General features: G+C 42.8%; 1 protein-coding gene across 5 annotated transcripts in view; it reads left to right on the forward strand.

Annotated features, from left to right (window-relative positions):
• The window catches only part of HIVEP3 (HIVEP zinc finger 3), a 447,252-nt gene that overhangs the window by 1,543 nt on the left and 428,547 nt on the right, over nt 1-17,162 (forward strand). The gene's annotated exons all lie outside the window — the stretch shown is intronic.

The raw sequence follows: 17,162 nt of genomic DNA on the forward strand, positions 1-17,162 counted from the left end.
AGAAGCAGCAATTTACTAGAAATATTATCATGGCAAAAACAATTCTCCAGCAGATTTGCAGCCCACTTTACTTAGATAATGACTGTGAGAGGCTGTTAAGGTTTTTTATTCTTTGGTGCAGTAGGTGTTACTGATCTATGAGGTCGTTCCTCCCTGGAGTAATGGTTTCAGTCACTGGGTCACTTAGATATTTTTTCTAGTTATATCATCTGAGTTTTTCCCCCATGCTGATTTCTCTTGGGACGAGGTATGGAGCTAACAAGATGTGGTTTTGATTTGCCAGCCTCAATTTTAAGAAGGATTTAAGAATATTTATTGTGTTTGGGGGCTTCTATTAGAGCTGTGGCGGTGATTTTATTAGCACACGTACCGGACACTGTTTGGGGTGCTTTATAGATACTAAGTTATCTCATTCTCACAATGACCTTGTAAGGGACGTACTGTCATTACCCCCTATTTCAGACGATGAAATTGAGGCCCAGTTGATTGACTCAGGTTGCACGGTTAGGTAAAGGACAGCCAGATTCTAACCTAGGTAGCCTGAGTTCAGAGTCCAAGTACTTAACCAGCCACTGTGCTGTCCTGCTTCCATAGGTTCTTCTTTCAACAGGTATTTATTTCTACCTTCTGTCTGTACAGCATTGCATTCTGTAGTGTGGGTGAAGAGTACTTTACAGTGTAATAACAAACACCGGGGTAGGGGTTCTTGTTGTGGTCTTAACTCGGCTGCCAGCTAATGTGTGATTTTGAGCAAGACACGTGTTCTCCCTGCCTCGCATTCCCTCGTTGGTGGAACAGCAGCGGCTAAAGCAGATGAACTAACTCGATTTAACCTCATGGGGTGCTGGAGAGATGCGTGAGTGCGCGCCAGAATTAAATGTCCTCCTCCCTAAGGAACAGTATAAGATCAAGTATCGAATGAGTGGATTGTGTGTGTGTGAGTGTGAGTGTGTGTGTGTGTGTGTGTGTGTCATGGGGAGGGAGCAGGGGGCGTGCACTGCACTCCTGGCTGCCAGTGCTAATGATGGGCGTGTAATGGTTGAGAGGCTTCACCTTAAATACTTCAATATTATTTTATGCTTTTGCCACCAGCATCATTCCTTTTGTAATTAAAAAAGAAAACAAAGAAAGATGACCAGGAAAGAAGTCATCCTGTAGAGGTGGGGTAACCGTGTGCAGCACTATGTGAGGGGCATTTGTGGGGGACAGTTTGGCATGACTCTGAGGGGCTTGGGGTCAGATGATGGCAGGCTCTGAGGGGCAGACCCAGGAGTTCTCAGAATCACAAGAAGTCAGGGTTGAGAGGAAACTCTGTCATTGAGTTTAACACCGTCCTCCCTCTTCTCCCTCCATCTATCCAGTGGATTAATCCCTCACGTGTGTGCATCTTCCCACTCCCTGCTCATCCTTCTCCTACTCGGACTCTTCTTGGGTCAAACGTTGGATGTGCTTCACAGATCTGTGCACCAAAGAAGTTAGGGTGGTATCCAGTGATAGGGAGTGGGAAACCGTAGAAGGATTCTGGGCCCTTCTGGCTTGGGCTCTTGAAAGACCATCATTGGCGTAAAACCTGGATTAGAGGGGAAATGTGAAACCAGGAAGACTGTTAGGAGGCCTTGGCCAGAATCTAGGATTGGGGTGATCCAGACTGAGACAGGCAGTGGCATGGGGTAAGAGGGGAGGAATGGACCCCAAAAGACAGAACCCCCCCCAGTGCCTGCCTGTCCACAAGCATCAGAGGGGAAGAACAAGTCAGTATCTCTCTGGGGTGAGAGGGGCATTGGAGAACCCCCGAATGGAGCTGGGGAGTCTGATGGGGTGGGGATGAGAGACAGCTATGTATGTCTGTTCCCCAAAGCTGGATAATAGACTGTGGCTAATATAAGTTCCCTGCAGACTGAAAACAGATTTTCTTTCTTCTCAAGAGGGGAGTGTCCCATTAAATACAGTGGGAAACTCCCTCTGCTTACTGAAGGCATGTAACAGTATTTCCCTGTGGGGGTTGCAGACTCTTATTCCGGCTCCTTTAGCTGTGTGCGGTGCTTCTTGGTCACGTTGAGGATCTGTGTGCGGTGCTTCTTGGTCGCATTAGGAATCTGGTGTTCTCTTAAGTTGTACCAGACGTGTTGGTGATGCTTTTCTCTGCTTTTGTTAGGAAGCCTTCTTTTGGAGGATGCTGTTTTCCAGTGACACCTGTTAAATAAGTGCTGGAGAGCCGCCACACCTTGGGGAGTGCTCAGAATCATTAGAAGTTTTTCCTTCTAACGCAGATTATGGGGCACTTCAAATTAGGCCTGGGTGAAACCATTACCACATTGACAGGCAAACAGGATCATCTGGAGGAAACAAGTAAGATTTACACAGGAAACCACAAAGACAGAAAAAATAGTTGGGAGTATTATAAGTTTATTTCTCTCTTGTTAATTTATGTGTTTCTGGCTTAGGATGCAGCATGTCTTGAATATTCATACTCAAACATTTATATGCTGAAATATGTCGTCTAATAGTGCATGTGGAAATAAACTGTAACCTCAATTTTTTTTTTTTTTTTTTTTTTGCCAGGACAATATTGGTCTAGCTTTTCAGTATCCTTTAGACCAGTGATTCTTTTTTTTTTTTTTAAAGATTTTATTTATTTATTTGAGAGAGAGAGAATGAGAGAGAGCACATGAGAGTGGGGAGGGTCAGAGGGAGAAGCAGACTCCCTGCTGAGCAGGGAGCCCGATGTGGGACTCCATCCAGGGACTCCAGGATCATGACCTGAGCCGAAGGCAGTCGCTTAACCAACTGAGCCACCCAGGCGCCCTAGACCAGTGATTCTTAAGCAGGGGCAGTTTTACCCCTTAGGGAACATGTGGCAATGTCTGGGACATTTTGGGTTGTCACGACTGGGGTGTGTGCTCCTGTCATTCAGTGGGTGGAGGCTAGGGAGGCTGCTGAACATCCTACAATGCACAGGACAGCCCCCCCCAACCAGGAATTTTTCGGCCCCAAATGTCAACAGTGTTGAGATTGACAAAATCCACTTTAGATCATTAAAAAAAAAAAATTTCTTGGGCACCTGGGTGGCTTAGTCGGTTAAGCGACTGCCTTCGGCTCAGGTCATGATCCTGGAGTCTCGGGATCGAGTCCCACACCGGGCTCCCTGCTCTGCAGGGAGTCTGCTTCTCCCTCTGACCCATCCCCCTCTTATGTGCTCTCTCTCTCTCATTCTCTCTCTCTCAAATAAATAAATAAAAAAAATCTTAAAAAAAAAAATTTCTTTTCTTTTTTTTTTTTTTTTTTAAAGATTTTATTTATTTATTTGAGAGAGAGAGAGAGAGAAACAGCATGAGAGGGGATAGGGTCAGAGGGAGAAGCAGGCTCTCCGCCGAGCCGGGAGCCCGATGTGGGACTCGATCCCAGGACTCCGGGATCATGACCTGAGCTGAAGGCAGTCGCTTAACCAACTGAGCCACCCAGGCGCCCCCCCAAAAAAATTTCTTATAGGGAGCAAGTTGAAGCTAAAGGGAAGAGGAAGAAGAAGGTCATATAAAGTGTTCCTTGACTCCCTGAAAGTGATAACCGTCCCCTCCCTTCGGACCCCCAGGAGGGAGAACCAGCTACACAGGCCGTGGGAGCGCAGGCTTCTGTCTGCCACCCAGGAGCTATTTCAATAGCTCGATTGCTCAACACGCTGGTTTGGAACAGGAAGTAGAGGCCCTTGTAGTGGGATGAGGCTGGAGGGGTGATTTCTGGAGGCAGAAGGTTTACAGGCCAAGAAGGGAAGCTGGGTCATGCCAGAATAATTTTGAAAAGTTCTAGGGAGTTTTTCAAAGGTGATTTTGTTGAGGACAGCGAGTGTGGGGCTTTAGAAGATGCTGTTTCTCCTCTGGGAGTGCATGACCCCTCTGGGCTATGGATCTGAGAGTCTGAGGACTTCCCAGATTTTTCCGTGTTCAAACACAGGGTGGAGAGTGAAGGACACTTAGTTTTGTTTTCAGGTTGTATCTGTGTCCTCTCCCCACACCCCTTGAAAAGCTTTTTTTATTATGGTACATTTTAAACATAGACACAAATTGAGGAGAGTATAACTGACCCCTGTTCACCTGATGCCCAGCTTCAAGGATTGTCAGCTCCTGGCGGATCTTGAATTTTATTCCACCCCTCATAGACTCCCTCCCCCCTCTTTTTTTTTTTTTTTTTTTAATCTAGAAGATAGCTTACATAATTCCTGATGACCTGCCTCCCAGGAGAGGCTTGGCAGTGAGGAGGGAAGTGATTTCCGGTGCTTGGGTCTCCCTGGAGGATAGCTGGTAATGGACATGGATGATTCTGAGAGCCCCGAGAGCCGGGGAGACAGGGCTAGGGCCCAGGCATATCTGGGATGGGGGCACTGGGCTCTTCCTGGGGGGAGGGGAAAGTATTGGCGACTGGGGACAAGTTTCATTCTTTTGAAGCCTCCTGGGTGGACTAGTCTACCTCGGGTCTCTGCTGGTAGAAATGTGTTTCTGGGTTTTGCAGTTGAGGGTCATCCTGCTTTCTGGAGGGCGCTTCATTTGCGTGTTTCCTTGTAGGCTGACCCCCTTCCTGTTGCGTGACTCTTGAGATGTGTGCTGTGTGGTAGGAAGCCAAGTGTTCTGTGTGGCCCTCTGGCCCTGGCTTGAGGGGTCTTCACTGCCTGATGCCTCCCTGGAGAGCACAGGGCAGGGTAGGGGTGGGCGAGGGAGGCATAATTTCCGGGGGTTGTGGATCCTTGTTTGCGGTGGTGGCTCCCCTGTGTTTGTTGGTGGACGTAGGGCTGTCCCGTGTTGTCACTGGCAGTCCACGCCGGAAGGGGACGTCATTACAGTTTGCACTTGGCAAACAGGGCTTTCTTTCTTTTTTTTTTAAAGATGCTATAGCTTAGATTTTATTTATTTATTTGAGAGAGAGAGACAGAGCACAAGCAGTGGGAAGGGCAGAGGGAGTCGGAGAAGCAGACTCCCCACTGAGCTGGGAGCCCGATGTGGGGCTCGATCCCAGGACCCTGGGATCATGACCTGAGCTGAAGGCAGACGCTTAACGACTGAGCCACCCAGGTGCCCCCAGAGCTTTCTTTTTTAAGTTGTGTCTCCGGAGCTACAGGATTACTTTTTTTTTTTTTTGAGACCATTGGAGAATTGGCATGCATTGACTTGACTTTGGTGTTGTGTTGAAATATGCATACAAAAAATAACTTTAGAAGTTGAGAGAGTTCTTGAATAATCAGATAATTGATGTCTGCGAATTTTAATTAGTGCTGGTTTCTATACATGTAGACGTTCTGGACTAAGTTCACAAGCAGCTCCTTTAGTGTGAAGTTCTGGAGCCCTGAAGGGCTGTATTTCGCATCTTTATTTTACTTACTAAATCCATTTTTGCCTTTTCTTTATTCTACAGAGAGGTTTAGGTGGCATCAGCTGATTCTGAACACCCTGTATCTGCTGTTGTGGGTTTTCAGGTGTCACATCCACGGGGAAGGCAGCTCACATTTTCTCTATTCCTGAGGACCCTTCTAGGTAGGACTTAGTATTCCCATTTTGCAGATGAAGAAACTGAGGCTTAGAGAGGTTAAGGAATGCTAGGAGGTAGCCCTGGGTTTTAACCCAGGTTTGTTTGATTCTGAAGCCTGAATGCTTTCCACTAAACCTCATCTCTCGCAGTGAAAAGTTGGTGGGAGTTTGTAGGGGGGTTGGTAGAGAGGATGGGGCAGGTGCTGTGAACGGGGCTGAGAGGCCTGGTTACTCCAGTTAATGAAATCCTCACACTGAACCCCCTGGGACACATTGCTTTTGAGTGTGATAAATTACTGTGTCCTATTTTTGAGCTGACTGTATAAAACAGAATCACACCCTGGTAGCCCTGAGCCAAATTTGGTTAGCAGATGTGTTTTATTTGGTCTGCACCGTGTTTTATTTTTTAAAAATTAGATTAGTTGTCATCATTTAAAAAGTGGGAGATTTCACACTAAATTTCCAAATTTCTTGGCTTTGCTTGAGTCCTCAGAAGATCTGGCAACACCAGGCCCACGTTCCTCCTTGGCAATAGTTAGTAAGAGTGGCTGCTCCTAGCTTTGTCATCTTGCCATGCTGCCCTCTTCACTCCTTTGTATTATTCGCCAGGACTGGGAAGGCGTTTGAGTTAGAGGCACCCTTGTCGAAGTTATGCACATTCTCTCTGCCAGCGTCAGGGATGCGTTAGGGGAGGCTTGTTCTGTATTTGAATGAACGATCACCAGCAGTTTTCCCTTTGTAGGGCACCTAGAGGGGGTGACTCTACTTGGCCTATGAACAGACACAGCCACACCCTCCTTCTGCCCCCCAGCAATGGCTAATTGGACTCTGGATGGGTTCTTGGACTAAGGTGGACCAATTAGATGTTTGGGATTTAGACACTGAAATGGTGGAGCTGGGGAGCCTCAGGCAGGAAGGACTACTGGATTCAGGCTGACAGTAGTGATGTTAGAAAGGTAGGTGAGTGAGCAAAGAAGTTGGATGGCAGGGAGATGGCAGGGAGGTGAGAGAGCGCTCCAAGGCATAGAGGGTGGAGCTGCCTGGTCTCTGCTTTTACTAGACTTCCTGCAGTGGGGTTCCTCTGTAGCCACAGCCTTCACTCTGTGGTATTTACTGAGTGTTTACTATAGGGCCAGGCACTTTTCTAGATTCTTGTGATAGATCAGGGAATAAAAACAGACAAAGGTCTTGTTCTCATAGAGCTTATATTTTGGGTGGGGGGAAAACAAACAACTCCAAACGAAAAAGCAAATAAACATAAAATATGTAAGGTGGTGATAAGTGCAAGGAAGAAATATAAACTGAGTAAGGAAACAGAGTGGATGTCAAGGGTAATGCTGTTATGTTAGAGAGGTCGTTCAAGGAAGGCCTCTTGATACAGTGCTATTTGAGCAGAGATGTGAATGAAGTGAGGAGTGAGCCACGAGGAAACCTAGGGGTGCTGCATTCCCTGCAGAGGGTTCAGCAAGTGCAAAGGCCCTGAGGTAGGAGTATGCTTGACTTGTTTGAAGAATAGCAAGGAGGGTATTGTGGCTGGAATGCAATGAATAATGGGAGAGGGGGAGTTGGAGGGAATGTAGGGCTTCATATCTATATTAAAGACTGATTTTATTCTACTGAGATAGGAAGCCATTGGAAGATTTTGAGCACAGGTGGCACGATCTGGCTTCTGTCTTGAAAAATGTAAATGCTGTATGGAGAATAGGCGGTAAGGCAGCCAAGGTGAATCCAGGACAACTAATTAGGAGGCAGTGCGACAGTCCAGATAAAATACAATGGTGGCTTAGATTAGGGTGGAGGTGGAGGTGGTGAGAAGTGGACAAGTTCTGAATATATTTTGAAGGTAGAATTGACAGGACTTGAGGACGTATTTGGTATTAGATGTGAGAGAAAGAGAGGAGTCAAGACGATTTCAACCTTTGAATAAAAACATTGCTGTGTTAGTTGGCATTTCCCCTTCTTTTCCTGAAAAACATTCAAAAGCAACAAGGGAGGTGAAAAAATAATAATGAAAACCTTGCAAACTATTCTATTTTTGGCAAAATTAGGAGAGAAATTTAATCCATAAGCTTCAAAATGTGTGTGAAGAGAGAGAGTCCTGAATAGATGAGATCAGGTGGAAGCCTTGTGGGAGGAAATGAAGAGAAGCAGCAGGGAGATGGTGAGAGAGCCCAGTAGCTACAGATCTTAGAAAGTTCTAGAAAATCATGCTCTTTGAGGTAAAAAGTGCAACCTGATGTGAAAAAGCTCTATCCCTTGCTTGTAGCAAGTGTTGTGGGAACTGGGTGTGCAGCTGGAGGAATATACCCTCCTGGATGTAGTTTGGCTCAAAGAAGCAAAAGAAGTGGGGTTACCTGAAAAACCACACTGGCAAGCCACCATGTCTTTGGGAAGTATTCTGTCTCTGTGGGAGCAGGGAGGAAGAGGGCCTTTGGATTGCAAAAAAATAGCTCATCTGAAAGAGTATCATGGTTGTCCTCCCCTCCCCTGGCCAGAGGAACCTCACGCAAATACTGTAACTGCCAAGGAAACTAACTCATCCAATGGCAAGGAAGAAGGAAATGGTAGCCTTCTGTTTCTGATCATGGTAGGCAAGGTTAGGTGGACCAGAGTTCCTACTGAAAAATATTAAAATGTTTGGGTATATTTTTTAAATTAAAAAAATTAAATTTCCTTAAAAGCACGAAAGAACTGGGAAGAGACAAAGGGACTAGAAGGTGGAAATCTAAGGTTTAGTGGGAACCTAGAGGGATGTGCTGGTCACTGGAAGGCTTAAGTTGCTTTTGCCCTGAGAACATTTGTTGATTCTAGTAAAATAGGGCTTTGGTTTTGGCAGCCTTGCAGGACAAGGAGGTTAGAAGTCAAAGTCTGTAGCTTGCCCAAGGTGGAGAGTCTCATAGGAGACTATTTCCATATAAAGCTGGAACTACTGAGGGTAAAGGTGAACCAGAAGTAAAACCATCTCTTCCTCCCCCACTTAGAGACAGTGGAGAAGGTTGCCCTGGCACTGAGAGGAGCAAGACAAAAAGGAAAATGTAGGTTGTAATCACTGGCCAGCTTTTGCACAGATTTTGAGGATTGTTTTATACCACCTTGATTTTACAGAACTGCAGCCATGAATTTGGTTTGACTATAAGCTTCTTATGGTCATTAGTGCTATCCCCCTCCTTTTTGTGGGACCCCAGCCTCGTCATTATTACATGAAACCAACTATGAAGCCACCACATTGGAAAGCATAGGAGAGAAACTAGGTGACATCCAAGTGACATTATTAGAGCCATACTGGCTGTTTTTTCATTGCTTAAGCTTATTTGAGTTGGATTGTTTGTTATTTGGAATTGAAGGAATCAAAACTGACACAAGAATCAACAGAAAGATCAGGAAAGAAGAGTGTTGAATTCAGAAACACACACATACGGGAATTTCACCTCATTGGATTGGATGCTCCTCAGTCATCTTTGCTCTGGATTCTCTCTTCCCAATTTTTAAAGTTGGAGTATTGCAGGGCTCAGGTCTTGGACATCCTCTCCATTCCTAGATGATTTTTTCCCTGCTTTATGGTATTAAATATCTATTTGTACATGACTCCTAAGTTTATATCTCCAGTTTTCATCATTCTTCTGCAATTCAGACCCGTATGTTCATTTGCCCACTTTGATTCTACACTGGAGTGTCCAACAAGATCTGAAACTTAGCATGTCTTATACCAAACTCCCAATTTTCAACTTCCCTACCCTAAACCTGCTCCTTTCCCTTCTCAGGCTCATAAAAGGGTACTACTATCTATCCAGTTGTTCAGACCAAAAACCTAGAAATTATCCTTGAGTCTTCTCTTTCCTATAGCTCCCACATTTAGGTCAACAGGAAGTCCTGTTGACTCTGCCTTCAAAACAAACTGGATCTGAGCACTTAACCTGGCCTCCACTCTTCCCACCATCATCCAAGCCATAGCCATCCTTTGCTTGGATTATTGCAATAGCCTCCCCCAGCCTATTCTACACACATAGTTAGAGGAGTCCTATCTATCTATCTATCTATCTATCTATCTATCTATCTATCTATCATCTATCTATCTATCTATCATCTATCTATGTATCTATTTGAGAGGGAGAGGGGAAGAATGGCACAGGGAGAGGGGGAGAGAGAATCTTAAGCAGGCTCCATGCCCAGTGCCAGAGCCCGATGTTGGGCTCGATCTCACAACTCTGAGATCATGACCTGAGCTGAAATTCAGAGTTGGACACTTAACTGACTGAGCCACCCAGGCGCCCCTAGAGGATCTTTTAAAACATAAATGTTACTTGCCTGCTTAAAGCCAGTGTTTTTCCATTACATTTAGAATACCCCAAATCACTATCATACTCTATAGGACTGTGTACAATCTGGCTCCTACCTAGGTTTCTAAATTTATCTTCTGTTTTTCTTTCTCTCTTACTTATTGTGCCAAAGTTGCACTGGCCTCTTTGCTCTTTCTGGACCGTCCCAAGTACTATTACTACCTTAGGGCCTTTGCAGTTCTTCCTTCTGATATTGTTATGGCTCATTCTGTCACATCATTCAGGTCTATGATCAGATATAACCTCTTCAGAGTGACCTTCTCTGATTCTTGCATGTAAAATAGTCCTTGCCTTCCCCCTCTTCACACCCTTACCCTGCTGTATTCCTCAGAATACTTGTCATGATATTGTTTATTGTCTGTTTTCTTCACTAAGTTTAAGCTTTGAAAGGAGGAATGTTGTCTTATTTAATGCTTATTCCTAGCACTGGAATGATGTCTGGATCATGGTCTGAGCTGATACATATTTTTGAATGGCTTATTAAATGAAATTTGAATGATAGAGGTAGCATATCACAGTTTCTAAGAGACATATTATTTAACAAGTGGTTTTGAGAAAGTGGTTAGTCACTTAAGGATAAAATAGATTGCTATTATTATTTTTTTAAGTAGGCTCCATACCCAATGTGGGGCTTGAACTCACGACCTCATGATCTCGAGATCGAGAATTGCATGCTCTACCAACTGAGCCAGCCAGATACCCCTAAGATAGATTATTAATAAGAGGATATTATGAATAATTTTATGTCAACATATTTGACAATTTAGACAAAATAAACAAATTTCTTTAAAGTCTGACATATCAAAACTAACACAAGAAGAAGAAATAAAAAATCTGAATGGGGCTATATGTATTAAATAATTGAATTCATTATTAAAGACCTTCCTACCAAACAGATAAACAAACAAACAAACAAAGAGGCTCTGTAGGCCCATGTGGTTTCTCTGATAAAGTCTTCCCAATGTTTAAATGATGTAATAACATCAATCTTACACATGTCCCCAGAGAATAGAGAAAGATGTAACATGTCCTCGCTCATTCTTAAGAAAAACCTTTATACCAAAACCTGATGAGGACATCACAAGAAAAGAAAATTAAAGACTGAACCCTCTCATGGACATTGATACAGAAATCCTAAACAAAATATAGTCAAAATGAATTCAATAATGTGTAAAAAGGATAATATGCCATAACCAAGTGGGACAGGTTTCAGGAATTCACAAGTAGTTTAACATTTGAAAATAAGTCAAAGTGATTCCCCAATATAACAGAATAAAGAGAAAATATAAACAATCATTTCAATAGATGCAGAAAAAAGATTTGATAAAATTCAACATTGATTCCTGATAAAAAAGAATAAGTCTTAGCAAAGGAAATTCCTTAATCTGATAATGAGTACCTACAAATAACTTAAAGCAAACATCATACTTGATGGTGGAATGTTGAAAGCCTTCTCTCTGGGGTGTCTGCTATCATGACTTCTTTTTAACATTGCATTAGAACTTCCAGCCATTGCTGCAAGGGCAGAGAAAGTAATAAAACTGTCACTATTAGGAGGCAAAATGATTGTGTATCCAGAAAATCCCAAAGAATCTTTAGGTAAGCTCTTGGAATTAATAAAATTTGGCAAGGCTGATGGATACAAGGTCAATATATAGAAATCAATTGTACTTCTATATAGTAGTAACAAAGAATAGAAAAGAAATTTAAAAAATGATACCATTTACAATAGCTTCAAAAACACTGAATTCATAGGAATAAATGTAATAGAGATGAAGATCTCTACACTGAAAACAAGAATATGTATTGAGAGAAATTAAAAAAGACTTTAGTAGATGGAGAGATATACTATGTTCATAGACTGGATGACTCAAGGTTGTAAAGATGTTAATTCCCCCAAATTTATCTGTAAATTGTGCAAACCATTCAAAATTTCAACAGGCTTTTTTAAATGGACATTAACTGACTATGAAATTTGTATGGAAAGGAAAAGGACCAAAATTAGCTCAGACAATCATGAAGAATAAGAACAAAGCTGAGAGAACTTCCACTACCGACATTTAGACTTATGATAAAGCTATAGTAATTAAGACTGTGGTGTTTGTGCCAGAATATACAAAGGGTCCAAGGGAACATATTAGGAAACTTAGGAAGAGACCCTTATATGATCACCTGATTAACAACAAAGGTGACCCTGAAATGTAGAAGAGAAATTGTGCTGATTCAATTTAATATCCATATGGAAAAAATAAATCTTGACCTCTTCCTCAAACCATTCACAAAAATTAATTCCAGCTGCATTGTAGATCTAACTATGACAGATAAGACAAAGATCTTAGGAGGAAACCTAAGAGAATATCTGTGTAACCTTGGGGTAACAAACATCTCTTAAAGAAGACACAAAAGCACTAACTATAGAGGAAAATATTGATAAACTAGATTAGATTGAAATCAAGAACTACAGATCATCAAAAGATGCCATGAAGAAAATGAAAGGGCAAGCCATAGAGTAGAAAATATTGTAAAGAACTAAAATCCAGTAAGAGAAAAGCAAGTAGCCCACTAGGAAAATAGACAAAAAGGACAAGAAAAAAAAGTAAGTAGTTCACACAGAGGATGTTCGAATGGTCAATAAATATATTAAAAGGTACACAACTTCATTTGTTCTCAGGGAAATGCAAATTAAAGCTACAGTTACTATCTCTACATATCCACTAGAATGGACAAAATTTTTATTTATTTATTTATTTATTTATTTGAGAGAGAGAGAATGAAAGAGCACGAGATGGCGGGGAGGGTCAGAGGGAGAAGCAGACTCCCCGCCGAGCAGGGAGCCCTATGTGGGACTCAATCCTGGGACTCCAGGATCATGACCTGAGCCGAAGGCAGTTGCCCAACCAACTGAGCCACCCAGGCGCCTCTAGAATGGACAAAATTAAAAAGTCGGGTAATATCAAGTGTTGGCAAGAACATGAACAATTGGGCTCTTATATATTATTGGTGGGTGTGTACAACTACTTTGGAAAACTGGTAGTCTCTACTAAAGCTAAATGCACATACTCCATACTCCAAATTCCACACCTAGGTATATACCCAGCAGACATGTATATATGGTTATAAACAGTCATATAGGAATGTTCATGGCACTCCTATTATATTATTAATAGCCTCAAACCAGAAGTAACCTAAATGTCCAAAGGCAGTAGAATGGATAAATAAATCATAGTATATTTGTACAATGGAATGTCTACAGGAATAAGAATAAGTAATCTATAACTACATACCAAGGCATAGATGCATTTCATAAGCATGATGCAGAGAAAAAGAAGCCAGATACCACAACAGGCAGAACTAATCTTTGGTGATATAAATCAGGAGAGTGGTTGCCTAGGGGAGGTAACGACTGGAAGGGGAAATTTTTTTTTTTAAAAGATTTTATTTATTTATTCATGAGAGACAGAGAGAGAGAGAGGCAGAGGGAGAAGCAGGCTCCCAAGGAGCAGGGAGCCCGATGTGGGACTCGATCCCAGGACCCTGGGATCATGACCTGAGCTGAAGGCAGATGCTTAACCATCTGAGCCACCCAGATGCCCCTGGAAGGGGAAATTAAGGGGACTTCTTGGGTGTGGGTCATGTTCTGTTTTCTGCTCCGGATGATGTGGCTCATGATGTGGCAAACGGGGGTGTGGCACATGGGGTGCATGAAATTTACTTTGTGAAAATTCATTAACCTGTGCATTTATGCTTTGTGCACTTCTCTATATAACGTATGCTTCATTAAATTTTTTATTAAAAAAACCCTGGATCTTTACTTTGGTTCTTAAGCCAAAGTAAGCTACAGCTAGATTCAATATTTAAATATAAGATGAAAATTCCACAATTAAATATGGGTCAACATTTTGAAAATTTTGGTATCATAAATTGGACTGCATAAAATTAAAAATTTCTTCAAGAAGCACAATTAAAATTGTAATTAAATAAAAGGTAAATGTCAAGCTAAGGAAAATATTTGTAAAATAATAATAATATATGTTGCCAGTCATGTCATCAAATATTAAAAGATCGATAATACCAAGTTTTGCTAAGGTTTTTCAGAAGAGTACTCTCATACCCTGTTGTTGGAACTGTTTCTACAGCATTTTTATTTTTAATTTTTTAAAAGATTTTATTTATTATTTGAGAGAGCGAGAGTGAGAGAGAGCATGAGTGGGGGACAGGGAGAGGGAGAAGCAGGCTCCGTACTCAGGGACTTGATCCCAGGACCCTGAGATCATGACCTGAGCCGAAGGCAGACACTTAGCTGACTGAGCCACCCAGGTGCCCCTCTACAGCATTTTTAGAGGCCTTTGGCAACATCCTTTAAAATGTAAAATGTGCATCCTATTTGACCTAACAATCAATTTCCAGGAATTTTATCTCAGAAAATATTTGCATAAGTGTGTGAAATTATACATATCAGGATCAAATATTCAATAAAGCATTTTTTGTGATAGTTAAAATTGGAAATATTTTAAGTGTCTATTAATATAGCACTGGCTAAATAAGGTACACTTTGTATAATAAAATATACTATGTCTGGTAGAAAGAATGATATTGCTCTGTATCAACTGAAAAAATCAGATGGCCAGGAGAGACTGATTGCTAAATGAAAAGAGTAAGTTGATGAACATTTATTATCTCATTTAAAGAAATATGTATTTTATTGGAAAATACTGGGAAAATATACACCAAACTATTAACCATGGAGATTATGAGAAATATCCCTTCATAAGGTGTCTGAATTTTTTTTACTATAATTAACACATTACTTTTATAGGTAGAAAAACAGTGACAAAAATTACAAAAAAGCAAAATGAAGTTTCTTACAGAGAATGATCCCATATAAGTAAAAATATTCATGAGACATGTATTAAGATTGGTAGAAAGTAGACCAAAGTGTCAACACTGGCTATATCTCTTGGGGGTGGGATTACTGATGATTTTCATTTTTATATTTCTTTGCATTTTCCAATTTTACTACAACAAGTTTGTGTTGCTTCACCAACTGAAAGACTATTAAATTCTGTCTGTATTTCAGCAGCTTCATGACAAGGATGAAACTCCTAACGAAGGCATTTTTTTCCAATCCTTCTTGCCTGTCTATCTACTTTTATCTGCTGCTTCTGTTCTTTCATTTTTCTACAGAACACAGATACGTTCTCCTTGGAAATAATTCAAATGATATAGAGCATATAGGGAAAAATGTGGAAGTCCCCTTTCCAATTTCATGCATGCTCTCCCATGATTTTTTTCTATACATTTGCTCATGTATGTACATCCAGATATGAAGTCTTTTTTTAAACATAAATGGGACACTTGCCCTCTACTTCTTAATCACATTCTGCTCTTTGCTGTTTCTTGGACTTCCATGCTGTTTCACCCCAGTGTGACTCGCCAAAAGCCCCTTTGCCCTTTCCTCCAGTCCCTGTGCAACCGACAATTACAGCATGTAATTATTTGATGTTTTTACTAAGGACTTTGGAAGGGGGAAGTTCAAAAGGGACAAGGCATGACAGGAAGGCAGAACTGATAGCAGTTCATGCCTGCCATGCAGGCAGCTGAAGGACGAGGGGCGGTGTGGCAGCCCACCATTTCTAGTTATTCACTGAGGTTTTAGTCCCTCTGGTTCCTTGTACTTACGGCACATTCCCCTGCCTAGGCAGCTAGGGCATTCCACGTTCATTGCTTCAGGGGACAAGAGACATAGCAGAATCCAGAAATCAATGCTTGGCTTTTGATTTTCCAAAGCCTGGTCCTCCTGGGGGCACCAAAGGACTCAGTGCATAGACAGTAGATTTAGAAGGGTGCCTCATGGGCAACAGAAGTCTTTTCTGGCACCCCTCAATCTCCCCCTGTCCTTTCCCCAATGCAGTAATGGTGCCCTTGGTGAGGGGAAGGGAAGTTAGAGGGGAAGGAGGAGAGGCCCATGTTTGTGGCTCCCAAGGAGGCTGGCTGCGTGTCTAGGCTGAATCCTGAAGGGCGGTGACTATGTAAGCCCCTCACAAGTCTGGGGATCCAGATATCGGAGGAAGGCTGTGCTCCTGTATTTAGTACGGCCCAGAACAGTGGTGTGACTCTGATTCCCAATGCCTGGAGAATCCAAGCAGAGGTGGCTTCTTGCCCTATGGAGGCAGAGAAGTCCCCCTACCCACCCCCCCAAGCATTTCCCAGAGTCCTTGTGCAGCAAAGGGCAAGGAAAGTTGCTCCTAAGAGGGGTGGGGGTGCTTGGAGGTTGGCTTAGAGAAGGCTGAGGAGGTCTGCGCTTGGGAGGACTCTGTGGGACTCCAAGTGGACCAGTGATCCAAGGCTGAAGGGGAGAGAGGAGGTGTGGGCAGGGGCTGGGGGCACCTCGGAGGATCAGGTGCCCCTCTCCCTCTGGCACCTTGACACTCACTGAGTAAGGCCTGGGAATTTAGATATAACTCTGGAGGTGAGGCTGGGGGAGAGACTTTGAATTGCCTGTAATTACCAAATGGAGGACTTAAATATAAATTAGATGATTAGAGAACAGTAAATTTGCATTCCTTGCACACCTGAGTTTGAGAACTGAGAATTGTCTCCATTACACTCAGAAGAGAAGAGCTTTGCTTTTATTTCTTTGCCCTGGTTGTGGTGCCGTTGGGCTTTGGTGCGACTGGCCAGGAGCCCAGGGATTTCCTGAAGAATGACCTGCTTTAGCCATCTCACTTTCTCCCCTGCTTGGCTGCTCCAGTGGGGGGTGGGGTGGGGGGGTGGGCGCCATGGCCTTTGGAGGCCAATGCTGGTCTGGCAGCCACAGGTATGGGTGCCTCTGCTCCTGTCTGTGAGCAGAGTAGGGAAGGATGAAAGCAGCAGAGTGGGACCTTTCTGGACGAGACTATACAGGAACCTGGCCCATAACACTCAGAGCTGATTCCGAACAATCCAAGAGATGAAAATGAAAACCAACAAGGAACTGTGGGGTTTTTTTTTTTCCCCCTAAAGTAATCTCCATGCCCAACGTGGGGATCGAACTCACCATCCAGAGATCAAGGGTTGTGTGTTCTACAGGCTCAGCTGGCCAGGCGCCCCCAGGAATTGTTTTTCAACTCATTAAATTTGGGGAAGATGCTTATCACTGACTTGCATGAATTCAGGGGTTAAGTGATTTTCAGGCTTATGTTTATCAGTGGTTCATAAATTTGGAGTTAATTCTGGAAACCACCTGGCAACTTTAGCTTCCTTGGTGCCCAGAAACTTGGCTTCAGTGGACATCACAACACAGCAAGCTAATGGCGATGAGAGAACAGAGTGG

Source organism: Mirounga leonina, unplaced genomic scaffold (genome assembly GCF_011800145.1).
Source record: "Mirounga leonina isolate KUSES-001 unplaced genomic scaffold, KU_Mleo_1.0 Mir_173, whole genome shotgun sequence".
In the NCBI taxonomy this organism is placed as follows: domain Eukaryota; kingdom Metazoa; phylum Chordata; class Mammalia; order Carnivora; family Phocidae; genus Mirounga; species Mirounga leonina.